The sequence below is a fragment of the Hippocampus bargibanti genome, linkage group LG01 (genome assembly GCF_051943395.1).
Source record: "Hippocampus bargibanti isolate YZ-2025 linkage group LG01, ASM5194339v1, whole genome shotgun sequence".
In the NCBI taxonomy this organism is placed as follows: Eukaryota; Metazoa; Chordata; class Actinopteri; order Syngnathiformes; family Syngnathidae; genus Hippocampus; species Hippocampus bargibanti.
Window position 1 is genome coordinate 20,720,957 of NC_142734.1, and position 9,243 is coordinate 20,730,199.

Consider the following 9,243-nt stretch of genomic DNA (forward strand, 5'->3'; position numbering starts at 1 on the left):
GTCCCACCTTTCGTAATCAGTGAATCTTTACCGTCTTTAAATATCACTGTTGCCCCGTTGGTGGTTGCCTTCTTTACAGAGAAAATGTCTTGGGGGTAAGAAGGAATGTATAAAGCGTCTCTCAGCGTTGCTTTATGTCTTTGTACTTTGATGTCAATCAAAGAGACCTCAGCATCTCCCGTTTTATGTGCGACTCCGCTGCATTGTGTGCCGTCCGCGAGCTCCACGCGGTGTCTTTCCGGTCTGAACGTGCTGTCGAAATTCTTGAACATGTTCACGTCGGTGATGATATGCGAAGTGGCTCCCGTGTCCATATCCAATCCATCCAATCCAAACCTCTCTCTCGGATGTTGCGACTCAACTGCTCCCTGGACCTGGTCTCGCCGTCCCTCATCTCGAGCAGGTTGTCGGTGTCGCCATCTTCTGACACTTTACTGGCGTCATCTCGTCTGTCCTTACGCCTGCACGTGATGTCTTTGTGTGTCTTGCTTTTGCAATGACTGCGCCATGTCTTCTGTCGATATTCTTTTGGTTTGTGGCCTTTGATGCCACACTTGAAACACACTATGCTTGTGTCATCACTGTGCTGGTCACGGGTGTTGGTTTTGGTCGTTTGTCGTCCACTCCGACCCTGTGTCTTCATCACACTGTCCCCTGACTCAGTGTTCAATTTCTCAGTTGCTTCAAAACTCCGTAGCTTAGTCTTGAAATCTGCAAATTTGATTTCATCATTTGAATGCGCCACATGTATTGCAAACGGCTTGCAACTTGCTGGTAGTCCTTTTAATACTATGGCCACAAGTAGTCCATCCCCCAAAGTTTCACCCGCATTTCGAAGTGCTGTGATGGCGGTTTCGGCTTTGATATATAGTCTGTAACACTTTCATCGTTCCTCTTTTGAAGCGACGTGAGCGTGGTGTGCAGATTTATTTTCCATGGTTTTCCTTTCCCGGCATAATATTCTCTCTATATCTTCAAAGACGTTCTTCCATCATCAGGTGCATCTCTCATTATTAGTGAGAGGCTCTTGTCATCAAGCATATTTATCAATTCGGTGTACGCATCTGCATTTTTCTCTGCATCCATAGCCATTTCGGAACTTGTTGCCGGCTCACTTAGCACGGTCTTCTTTAGTCCCAATAAATGAAAATGTCCGAGCATTTTTGTTTCCCATATCTCGTACTTAGCTTCATCTCTGTCGAATACCAGTCGAAGGTGCCTGCTTGCCCTTCCTTGATCTATCTTGACCGCTGTTTAGCCGGTTAGAGATAGCCTCGTTTGCTCTCCGCTCTTTCAAGTCTGGATACACTTCTGGCTTCACTTTATCTCCCAAACGTCTCCAGCGCCCATAACCTGTTGAGATCTTCAGCGCTTTCGCGATGCATTTGGGAGAATAATGATAGAGTGTTTATGCACATTAGTAAACATATTATGTTATCCCATGTTAGTTTAGTACATATTATGTTATTGCATGTTCAATTCAGTCTAACCGTATGAAAGCAGGATGTAACGAGTATCAAGTTTCCGTCTATGTCCAGCCAACACTGAGTTGTCCGTAGCTGATTGGACAAGAGATCGCTGCTGTGGACGTTCAAAAACTAGTGAGAGCGGGAGCTCTCCCCTCTTTGTTCCTATCTTTGTTCGTGTGCTCTGACTTCGCTCCTGCCTAGGCCATAGAAGTGCTTTTTCTGTCTCACTAGAATAAAGTAGTTTTTTGTTCACCATCTATCATCGTCACTGATATTTTTATCACTGAACTTCGTTGAACACCGAACCAGAAGAGAAACAAGAATTTGAACCGAACAAATAGAGTCGAGATGGTCCTCTTGTTTAGATCACACAAGTAGGATATTTATTTGCCGGAGCACAGAGAGCAGCCGCTGCGCTCATCGTCGTACGAAAAGTCAAACACATACACTGGCTTTTATCACTGTCAAGTCACGTGATGTAGCATAGTGGCTGGGTTGCCAGATCAGCTCAGTATGACAGCATTACACAAAATGAGGATACAATTTTCTTAACAAAGGGACTACAACGGGAGAGGATATTTTTGACCAAGTGTACCAAACCATGGAGAAGTTGGACCTGAGTTACAGAACTGTGATGGTCTGAAAGACGCATTCAAGCCCAACAGTCTCATTGACTTCTATGCCGCCCTCCCAAACGACAAATATCCAAACATCAAAAAACCCACAAAGAAAATGTCCACAGTTTTCAGCAGCACGTATATCTGCGAGAAAATCTTTTCTCACATGAAACTGCTAAAATCTCCGATGAGATAAAGATTGACAGAAGAACATTTGCATCAGTGCTTGAGACTGGCTGTAACTAGAAGGGAACCTAATATTCAACTTCTCACCAGCCAGATGCAGACCCACAGTTCACACTGATGAACATACATAGGTAAGCTCACTTTTCTGACTTGAATGAGTCATTCTGAGCATAAACAAATATAATCATAATAAAATTTACTGGGATAAAATCCATCTTTACAGCCATACTGGTAGTGAAATGTATTGTGTTGTGTAGGTGCTGTATAACTTAGTTCACTTTCTCAATCTGCTTCCTTTGTGGTTTTCACAGGGAAGTTGATGAGAGAGAGCTGCAAACAGCGGTGTCTACAAGCCTACTGGAACCTACAAAAGGATCATAAGGAACACAAGTAAGAGACTGCTCATATGTGTCAGAGAGATTCTGCTCTGACAACTGAGATTAACTTTTATCTGTTAAGATTGCGCATGGCACAACAGTAAGTTAATGTTCCACGGCTTTTTTTTTCGATGAACAACACAGAGAGAGTCATTTAGTTATTATTTATTTCATAAATAGTGTTATTTATTTCCAATTTTTTTATGTGAAGAACTCAGAGAGGGTTATATAGTTGTTATTTATTTAATTAATAGTGTTATTATTTGTTTCCTGCCTTTTGCTGTAAAGAACCTGGAAAGGGTTATTTGGTTATGTGTGGCTTTCTGGAAAACATTTTTTTAAGCTCCCCTACGATCGTCACATTTTTTCTGTTACAAACTGACACCGGTCCCCCATCACAGAAGGCAAAAGTTATGTGGCCCTCACAGGAAAAGGTTTGGGGACCCCTGGTGTAGACAGTTGTTGTCCTACCACATCTATTGTATTATTTTCTTTTAAAAGGGGTACCTCAGGAATAACCAGGCAGTGGGTACATCATGTACAGGATTTTTGTCTTACCTGCAGCAAACGCCCATTTACCTAGAGCTGCCACACAGAAGATAACCGCAATGAAGTTTTCCATCTTGCCAAAAGCCTGAAAATGACATTTGCATTCATCTCAAGTTGAAGGATAAAATGGCTATCTGATTTTTTTGTCTTTTTGTGGCTGTGGAATTAATTTTGTACTCACCGATGAAGTGTGGATGTCACATTGACGGAAAAAAGGCAAACAAAAAGTGGAAAAAATGGTCAACAAACGCTCCAAGGGGTAAGTAGTTGTGCACAGCAGACGGTTGTGGGGGAGTTCAAATGTGAGAGATTGAGGGAGGGTCTAGATGGGGGAAATCTCAAACTTGTTTGTTGAGACAGAAGATGGAAAAAAAGTCTCAAGATGAATGGCGCTGTCTGGTATGGAAATCAGATTTGGTGGTCGTCGTCGTAGATTTTGCAAGACACCAAGTTAAAACAAAACACATTTTCTGTCTTTATCAATACTTCGGCCCAGATCGAATGTTGCATGTTTTTAACACTGTCAACTGACAAAAGCGTTTAATGAAAATAAAAGAATACTTCCCCCCCAAAAAAAAATGTGACACCAATGCAGATCAATCTTAGATCTTAATTGTGATATAGTTATTTGTTCTTAAAATGTAGTCATGAAAAGTATTTTGTTTCTTTAAAAAACATGGAAAGGGATTAAAGTCACGCCAAATGTAAATAATATTAGAGATGTATATCTCAGGGTGGCCAGTGGCCCAACCCACATGATTCAGACCAGTGACGTGCAGTCAGTGGAGGCAGGGGAGGCAGTTTAAAGTTCTTGTCCATTTAACTTCACCGTTTTAGGATTTTTTTTTAAATCGCTGAATTTTCACATTTACCGTTCAAATACTAAGTAGAGACGAGCAGTGAGGCACCAGCCGGCTGATCCTCACTATGGATTGCGCAATCACTATGCTTACTGTGCTGGCTTGCTCTGCAGTGAGACCGCATTGCTGTCCTTCTGCATATCGCTATTAAAGCGTTCAAACACGTTTAGTATATGAACTAAATTTCTACAGTTTAGCTGGTGTATATAACGTAGAGTCATTGTACATTATAAACACTGTACTCCAGTGTTTATTTTGTTTTATTTTTATCAAAACGCTGTGCGTAGGTGAGGCACACAGTTCTCCCGCCTCATGACAGGCAGGGGGCGCTTGTGATTCCAGAGATACTTCTTACTCCACGTCTAGAGACAATTAGAAAATTAGAGACAGAAAGCTACAGTAAACAGTTAGCAAGTAAAGTGCAACCGTGCAGTCATTTTTTCGTGTTGCTTGGCCTCACTTTCAGAATGGAGGATTACATATCTAAATTGAAAGAATTTTCTAAACTGGACTTTCAATCGAAGCAGGAGGTAATAATTAAAGGAAGACCAACACCGGAGCTAAAAGGTTTGCTTCAGACAACGGGACACAATAATCGCTCTTTTCAGGCGGACTGGTACACACGAAAAGGCTGGCTGTGTGGATGTCCAGCAAGAAACCGCCTTTTCTGCTTTTCCTGCCTTCTGTTCTCAATTATTGACAATGTCTGGACTCAAATGGGATATTGTGACCTGAAAATTTTACAACGGAGCCTCATCAAAAATGAGCGAAGACTCAACATCAGCATCCACAATGCTAAAAGGTAAAGGAGAACCGGGAGATTTTAAAAGATCTCATCAATGCCACCTGCTTCCTTGCCAAACAACAGCTGAAAGTAAGGGCTCTGCTCATCGTGGCAACTATGTTGAACTATTACATGCTTTCGCTCAGAAAGATGACAGGCTAGCGAGTCATTTTGGGACATCCACTATATTTTCTAGCCTGTGAAACAGAATACAGAACGATTTAATTGAAGCAGTTGGTGATGTCATTAGAAATGACATTAAAAAGGAGATCGGTGCAGCCCCATTTGTTGCTGGAGAAGTAGACGAGATTGTCATTCTCAGCACTGAAAACATACAGTCGGAACAGGACTGATCAAGGACGACTTTCTTCACTGGCAGTGATCTCCGTTGAGACAGAGAGACTTTTAAAACTGAAGAAAGATAAGGAAGGCTTCTACAAAGAAGTTATCGATGCCTTTCTTCAGAAGGAGCGGCGCATGGACTAAAGGTAACACGATAAAAACTTTTTTTTAATTATTTTTTTCCATGCTACAGTTTGTATATATAAAAATGCTGACATGAAATTTTAAACAAAATACGTTAACTGTTGCCAATCAAATGGTGAATAAACTACTCTGTAGAGTTCATATGTTTGTAAATCTGACTATGATGACGTCAGTGCCTCACCAGCCATGAACCTCACCGCACGTCACTGATTCAGACTTGATCGTAGAGTTGCTTTCTACTATCTTTGTGACTGTTTATGTCCTGTATATGATATCTGTCAATGTTAAGTGCTTTGTTACAGTTTCAGTTCTTGTTAAAGCGCTATATAAGTCAAGCTATATTGTATTGTATTGTGGTACCAGCTCTGGACTCGCTGTGTGGAGTTTGCAATGTCCTCCCGTGCATGGAATTTCTCTGGTTTCTCCGGTTTGCTCCCACAGTCCAGAAACATGAATGGCTGGCGGATTAAAAACTTCAAATTGTCTCATGGTATGAGTGTGAGCGCAGTTAGTTGTTCATTTTTTTGTGCCCTGTGATTGGCTGGCAAGTGGCTCAAGGTGTTCCCCGCCGACTGCCCAAAGACAGCTAGAATCTGCTCCAGCATCTCACACGACCCTTCGAAGGAAAAAGCGATTCACAAAATGAATGACTGGATACATGTGTATTTCAGACTCAAGAAAACTCAAGTCCAGCTACAGTTGACCACATCATTTTACATCGCTCGTGAAGAAAACACAGCACTTCATGTTTTCTGACTAAATTGATTGGTCCTTTTTGGGGGTAAAAAAAGCCCTTCTTAACATAAATTGAAAAAAAGTTTAGTGGCCCCTATTCTTCTATAAAAATTGGCAGTGAGAGACAAAACAAGTAATGATGCAGAAGTGACTTTTTAAGCGTGCATATCCTTTTTTGTTTTGTTTTAGTACATTATTTTTTTTTCATGTCCTACACTGTAAACCCGAACAGTTCTACTGACTCAAAGTCATTGAGGTCAGTCAACTCAAAAGCCGATTTTTTGTTTCAAAAACTTAAACGTTTTGAGTTTTCTGAATAGTCATGCGTTTTTAATTTGCAGTAAATCAATACTTTTGAGTTCATGGCTGTCGTATACTTATATATTTTGAGTAAACGGCAGAACGCTGCGTGATGACGTCACCGTAGGCGTGGTCTCACCGGGCGCGGTCTCACCGGAGCCATTTTTACTTCTCGACGGCTGAAGCGTGCAGAGACCCACGAATTCAGGTGAGAAGAAAAACAACATTATTTAATATTACAAGGACCCAGTGTATCAATGCTGTAGTCGGTGCACAGAAAAACGATATTTTGTTGTGTCGACGGCAAAATTGGAAAGTCAGTTTGTGAAACTTGCCGCCTTTCACAAGTTAGTCTTTCACAAGTTAGTTAGTTAGTCCGTGGTCGTGCTTGCGACTGAGGCCTTCTCATCCACTCTTTCAGCTGCGTTGTCTTGAGCCCGGGACTTCTCCTATGTTAAGCGCTGTGGCGATATATGTATGAATTTTTCTTAAACGTCTCTTGTCTGTTGAAAGACACAGAAGTGTTATTTAGAGAATAGTACCGCGCAGGTTTAGTTGGGCGGTGGCCGAGTAATATCTGTTGCAGGTTATGTTTGTGTCCGCGAAGGTCCGAGAGTAATCGTCAAATGGGTGTAAAATTAAGATTTATCTAAAAGGGTCACACGAAATCCTCCACACCGTGGCTGCAACGGCCAGCAGGTTAGTGCTTTGAGTTAACTTTGTTTGCAAACGACCGTACCGCGTGTCATTGTCCAGCACAAGCTATAGGCTTAAGCTATCTATACACGTGCAGCGGTAGTGCTGCAGTTTTAAGAATGCACTAAGTAAATATAATGATAGCCAAAAATGTACAGTGGATTGGAATATGTACCATTGATGCAGTTTAAATGGTTATGCATGTGTAAATTAAACATGAACTTTTCTTAATATGTATTTTTGGCATATTCAGGATACCGAGAGAGCTGCTGGAGGCCAAGTCATCAAACTGCAAACGCCTGACTGGTTTGATTGCATCATTTAATCTGGTACTTTAGATTTATTAAACTTAAAAAGTTAACATGGATAAATGTGTTTTATTAAATTAAAGGATTACATTCATTGTCATGTTTTTTTCTCTTCAACCTTTCAGCCCCCCGGTGCAAATTGAGCAACACCACCATTATCGAAGGTATGTTTACATTTTTATTTATGCTATATTCTTAATTACCTGATGAATATCATACTACATGTAGGTATTTTTTATATTGAACAGAATTTTACCTTTTTAACATATATTGGAGTATTTTACACCATTACTTGAGACTTCATTGATTGTTCTTTCTTTAAAACAATCTCAAGTCTCACATTCTCCTCTGCTCTTACCAGCAACTGATGTTCATTAATCATTACAGTGATGCAGTTGTTAAATTGCAATAGGGATAGTGCGGAGGTTCCAAACTATTACGAAGGATATGCTTGGATTTGAGCTATAATAATCCGTAACTGTCTTTAATTTGGACCCACTAGAATCACACCAATTTTTCTTTGCTTATCCAAACACGTACTGATTCTTGAAAAATGTTTAATGTAATTGCAGGCCTAACATGGACTGGAGATGCAAACTGTGTTCTACATCCCTGGATACTCGGGCGAAGATGACTCCGAGTTCTTCAAGACATGCAATGTATGTATTACCTGACTTAACACAAATGTCTATCTATGGCCACAATATATGCTATAACCTTTTACTTTATTCTGTATGTGAACGTTTGTGTGTATTTTGCAGTGGGAAGAGGATCCAGACATTGAAAACACTCCTGTCGCACTTCTCTCCGTAACAACTGACAACCTCACTAGTGCCATCTTGTTTAACCCCGACAGCATTTCTGTTGTGATAGAAGATGGCATTATTGTGAGATGTCTCCCCAGGTTGGCTGATGCACACCTCCTCTTGTTTGGTTTAATGTATGCATTGCATTTAGATTATCCAAGAAAATTAATCCTCACATTCACCTTCATTCAGAAAATACTGCTGTGTCTTGATGATAACAGACCACTCAGACCACGCTTGCTAAGTTTGAAAAATGCTTTGTTCCGCAATATTGAAGGCACCAGTGCCTCCAATATTACGGAACAAAGCAACACTCGATAAGTAACTTCAGTTTTACTCTGCTTTGTATACCTGTTTGTGACTGATTTTCTATTAATACGTTGATATGTAGACTTGGATTCCACCAAAATGTCTTTTTTCGTTTTAGGAATACTGTGTTTGTTTTTAGTAAGTTTTACCTTGATTTGCACCTTATAACGAGTACATTGAAATGTATTCAGTTGTATTTATTCAAGTATATGCTTTTCAAAGAATTTATTTTTTTAACAGAACAGCAGAGTATAATTTGTTGTTTTTTCTGTTGTGTTTATTTCACATCTTCTCAGGGGTTTATTTGTTGTTTTGGTACGTGGACATGCTGTGCATTTTGGTACTGTTATTTGTTTTATCAAAGGTTGTTTTAAACCTTAATAAAAAAATGTGAACTAAAACAGACGTGAGGTGTGTTTTTGTCACATCTCGTTGCCATCCGGGGCGCGCCCCGCCCCTCCTGTCACCTCCTCCGCCAATCTTGGGAGACGGCCCCTCCAATCATCATTCACCTGGGTTCCCACAGCTGATTGTCATTCACTGATTGTGCCTTCTGCCTATATCTGCCTGTCGCTCACTACCGTCTCCGTCGGAGTATTTTTGGACATTGCCGTTTCCACTTCCGTGTTGCCAGGTCTGCTGTCATTTAGTTATCTTCCTCCACTCTTCCCTGTTTGCTATTTTTTGATGCATGTTCCAGTAAAGACTCTTGCTCCATCCAAGCCTGTCACGCCGTGTATTTCGGGTCCTTCCCTATCGCC

The 9,243-nt window shown here is 40.8% G+C and overlaps 1 long non-coding RNA gene across 1 annotated transcript; it reads left to right on the forward strand.

Moving 5' to 3' along the window:
* The first annotated feature begins 6,450 nt into the window (after positions 1-6,450).
* LOC148903466 (uncharacterized) lies at positions 6,451-8,883 on the forward strand. The gene is made up of 5 exons (XR_016115860.1): positions 6,451-6,571; positions 7,313-7,388; positions 7,493-7,531; positions 7,940-8,026; positions 8,129-8,883. It is a non-coding gene; the product is annotated as an uncharacterized LOC148903466 (long non-coding RNA).
* The last annotated feature ends 360 nt before the right edge of the window (positions 8,884-9,243 follow it).